This window comes from Pteropus vampyrus, unplaced genomic scaffold (genome assembly GCF_000151845.1).
Source record: "Pteropus vampyrus isolate Shadow unplaced genomic scaffold, Pvam_2.0 Scaffold220, whole genome shotgun sequence".
NCBI classification, from domain to species: domain Eukaryota; kingdom Metazoa; phylum Chordata; class Mammalia; order Chiroptera; family Pteropodidae; genus Pteropus; species Pteropus vampyrus.
The window spans coordinates 2,359,271-2,364,203 of record NW_011889001.1 but is presented as its reverse complement, the minus strand read 5'-3'; positions in this window follow the sequence as shown (position 1 = coordinate 2,364,203).

Sequence of the window (4,933 nt, the reverse complement as noted above, 5' to 3'; positions counted from 1 at the left end):
ATTCTCCTGGACTGGTACAGGTGAGCTCTGAGGAGGTTCACACGAGGACAATGGAGTTCCATGTCTTGTACCTCTTCCTGAGGTTAAGAGAGTGTCTTTGAGGCGCTGAAAGGGCTACCCACAGATCCTCCATCACTTGGTTTGGAGTTTTCTGGACCATCCTCATCAGGAAAGGGGCTGTTAGCTTTTCTGATCTGATGGGCATCTGGCTTGATGCCTACTCAGAAGAATATTAGGTGAGAACCACTTAATGGACTCAAAAACCGATAAATGCCCAGATATAAATGTGTACGTAAAAAAGGCTCAGAGGACGAGCAATATATACAATATAACTTTTCATTTCTAGCAATAATAATAGAAGTTATTTTTCCATCATCCTATATTATAAATGGAAATAAAAAGGTCTCCACAATACCTGAGATTTTGTATGATTACACCTGATTTAAGCTCTCTATAAGAAGTTAATACTTTAGACATATCTTTGAACTTGAAATATCCAAATTGTGCCTTTATATTCATTTCATTGTTCATTAAATTTCCTGAGGAGACCAAGGTTTTCTCTTTCGGCTGACAAAGTAGATAACATAGAATTGAGGATTAACTTGTCTAACACAGAAATCTGGGAAATGTTAAGAAAACTTAAGTATCAAATAATATTGTTATCTTGTGTAAAATTAGTTATTAAGCACTTAAATATAATACCTTCATGTGTAGTACACTACAAGACTCCTTTCCATCCATTATCTTACTCAATCCTCTGCACAATCCTAAAACACAGATCAGTCTCATTAGCTCCATCTCTCTCACAGAGGAAGAAACCGAGACTCTGATAGATTATGAGTCATGCATCTAAAATTGGGAATCAGCAGAAGTTAGGGCCAAAACAGTAGGGAGGTGTGGAAAGAGTATGTTCAGCAACCCCCATGCACTCCCTTTAACACTGATCCTGCTTCCCTTGGGCTCCAGTGGAATCTGGGGACACATGATAAAGCTCATCAATGTGGCCAAGGTTAAGAAGAGTCACCTTAATTCGCCTGCTCAACTGTGCTATTATATCACTAGGTGCACAGAATCCAAAGGCAGAGGTGATAGTCCTATGTCAATTAGTAACCACAACTTTCAGATTTTCCCTGATTACTGCTAAGATCTACCTGGTGTGATCCCAGTGTTCTCCTTCTACCCGGAAGATATCCAATAAGGATTCAGCAGTATAGACCCCCACAACTATTCCTGCCCCTCTGACTCAAGAATGATGTAATCTAATGCATAGTCGAGGATGCAGACAAGCAGTGATTTGGGAAAGTCCCCACCACCTCTCTCAGTTGCCTTCTGATGAAAGTGGTCCCCACACAACTTGAGAATAGTGACATGAAGGAAGAAACACATGAACAGAAGGACAGTTCATTATATCCCAATCTGCCACTTCTTTGGCAAATGTTCAATGTGTTTGAATGTTCAAATGTGCAGAGTTTCAAATAATGGGCCCCGAGAATGGAACCTCTTGATCTCAATAAACGAGGAGAGTCTAAGAGATTGCTGCCCACTAACGGGAGCTCTCAGAACACAACTCTTGGAGGCTAAGAGGAAAGTCCTGAGAGAGGGCTTATTCCATTGAAAGCATCAGCTCATTCGGGGGACCAGCTATCTATAGGAAGAGCATCACAACCCCAGAACCAGCCCCAAGAATGCAGGTTCCCAGAGCTTAGTTGAGAGGCCTGAAGTGGAATGGTGATTCTGTCCCGCTTAAATCCATTCTGGTGCTGCAATCTCTAACTCTCCCCTGGAGGGATTCCTTCCTTCTCCCACCCCTCCACTCCTGTCCTGTTGGACTCAAGGTCATCCATACCCATCAGATGCCCAACTGGGGTCAGAGGACTGAGTGGTGGAGGCCACTGAAGACTTCCTGACTCCTCAACTCCAGGATCCACCCTCTCTTGATAAAGGAAATCTTCCACTTTCTGATTTAGCTCCTCCCTGGCTTGGAGCAGTGCACATTCCATCTCTGCTAGACCCACATCCTCAAGCACATTTTTCTGAAAAGTCAAGGAAAGATAGAGCATAATACCAAGTTCTTGGGAGCTCTACAAGAAATACCCCAAATTCTCCATAGCATAGCCCACAATAAACTCGCATATCTGAATGCTTGAGGGCAATCACACAGAGTTCAGGTAAAATAAACAATTTATACAAATAACATCGACACTAGTTTAAGAGTTAAAACAATCATTTATTGGGCTTCCAGAAAGTTCCTGGCAGCATGCTTAACACACTGGTTAGAGTTTATCATGTAATCCTCATAACTACCCTGCAACTTCGGACAGTACTATTGCATCTGACAGATGAGGGAACTGAGATTCAAAGAGGATAAATAAATTGCACCAGCTCACAAAGCTAGGAAGTAGCCAGGATTTAAATCAAGGTCAGTCTAATTTAAAAATCTAAGTCCTTTCCATGATTCTTTGTATTCTGTGATGAATATGTATCAATTCCAGGTTGATACTATGCCAATGACACCCATGTTTGTCTTCCTGCCTGTCTCCAGAATTAGACTATAAACCACTGGAGGCCAAGGATCTGTCTCATTTGTCTCTAGGCAGTCTACATCTAGGATGTAGATAAGTATCTGGCACCGGCGAGTTTAGTAAATATTGATTGATGTGTGACTAGCCCCTGGAGACCACATCTATGTCCAGGAGATGATGCATCTTGTCCCTACTCTCAAGGAACGCCAAATCAGATGAAGAGCAGGTCCAGAAGAAGCTTAACCATTAAAATTAAACCCCAAAATATGCAAAAGCCGCCATACAAAACATCTTTGGAAAGAATTTATTAGTTATGTGCAAATGGCTTGCTTGTATAAGATAATGACTCCTGTGCCCTGATGTTGGTTACCAAAACACTTCCATTCCTTTTGCTAAATTTGTGAAAGATAAAATTCTGACTAGTGTTCCAATGCTGCTTTTCTGATTTTCCAGATTAAAACAGAATAACATGGTCAACATTTAAGAAGTCTCTGCTTGTCTCAAGCACAGGAATATAGATATTTTAAATCTTCTCACTTTTTAAGGAGAACAGTTCTTATGTCGTGCTCTAGAACATGAGATGTAGCTTTCATCTTGGTTTCTTGAATAAAGAATCTTTTTCCTATAATAATGTCACCCTCTACTGAAAGTTTAGGATGTTGCTGCTCTTGTTTCTCAAAGACAAGGTGCTTGGCACTGAGAAAAATGCAATTACTAGTAATCATGCCTAGGAACGAGTCTTCTTTATTTTTCTTAATCTCTCTCCACTGGGCTTTGAATAGGGCTGTGCACATGGTGTGTGTTTCATAATTGTAGTTAGATGATTAATTCTGGTGATTCTGTGTCCTCATGAAAACTGCTATCTGGCCTGTAAATGTACATATCACAGCCTTTGAGCTCTGTGCAGAGCCAGCGCCCACTGTCTCGCACATAGAATTCAGGAGATTGGAAGCTAATCTAGTCTTTCTTCCATTCTATATGCCCAATGCCCAGAATAGTGCCTGGCATACAGGATATTGCTCTTGAATGTTTGTGAAGCAGGTTTACAAGTATAGAAAAATTTTTCAAAAATGAAATTATTTCCATCTATTATTTCCATCAGTTAGGATTGTTATAAGAAAATACTATAGACTGGGTGGCCTAGATAACAGAAATTTATTTTCTGGAAGTCTGAGATCAGGGTGCCATTGTTGTCAGGTTCTGATGAGAACTCTCTTCCTGGCTTTCAGGTTACTTTCTCACTGTCTGCTCACGTGGATTTATGTCAGCCTTTTCCTCTTCATATAAAGCCACCAACACTAATGAATTTAGAAGGTATGATGCTAAGTGAAATACCATAAGATTTCACTTATATGTGGAATCTAAAAACAAAATAAATGAACAAACAAAACAAATATACTCGTAGATATAGAGAACATTTTGATGGCGGCCACATGGGAGGGAGTTTGCGGGGATAGGTGGAAAAGGTGAAGGAATTAAGATATATAAATTGCTACTTATAAAAATAGTCACGAGATGGAAAATACAGCATAGGGATACAGTCAATAATATTATAATAACTACATATGGTGTCAGATGGGTATTAGACTTATCAGGGTGATCATTTCGTAAGTTACATAAATGTTTAATCACTATGTTGTACACCTGAAACTAATGTAGTATTGTCTGTCAACTGTAAATGAATAATAAAAATTTTTAAAAGGCTACCAATCTGATCAGAGTAAGACTCCACCTTTATGATGTCATGCAATCTTAATTATCTCCTAAAAGCCCTATCTCCAAATGTAGTTCTATTTAGGGCTTCAACATGTGACTATTGGGAGAAGGTTTCACAATTTGATTCATAAGACCATATATTCTGTTTCCAGGCTCGAGCCACTGTCTCTGCCATAATCACTTATTATCTAACCATAATCATTCTCAGACGTGGGTCAGCAAACAATGATCCAAGCGTCAAATCTGGCCCACCACCTGTTTTTGTGCAACCTGCAGGCTAAGAATGGATTTACATTTTAAAATGTTTGCAAAAAAAAGAGTCTAAATTAGAATATTTCATAACGTGAAAATTACATGATATTCACATTTGAGTGCCATGCTTATTCATTTAAATATTGTCTGTAGCTGCTTCTGCACTACAAAAGCAGAACTGAATAGTTGAGACAAATCTCTTGACCTAAAATATTTACTATCTGGCCCTTTACACAAAAATTTATGGACCCCAGTTCTAGACCAATGGTTCTCTGGGGAACTTGATAGAACTGTAAATTATCTGGCCTCATCTACTAAATCAGAAACTGTGGACACAGAGTCCAGCGATTTGAGTTTTAATAACCTCCCAAGTGATTCTGATGCACGTTTGAATTTGAGGACAACTGGTCTAGACTGGTGAACCGCATACTGAGATTAAAGCA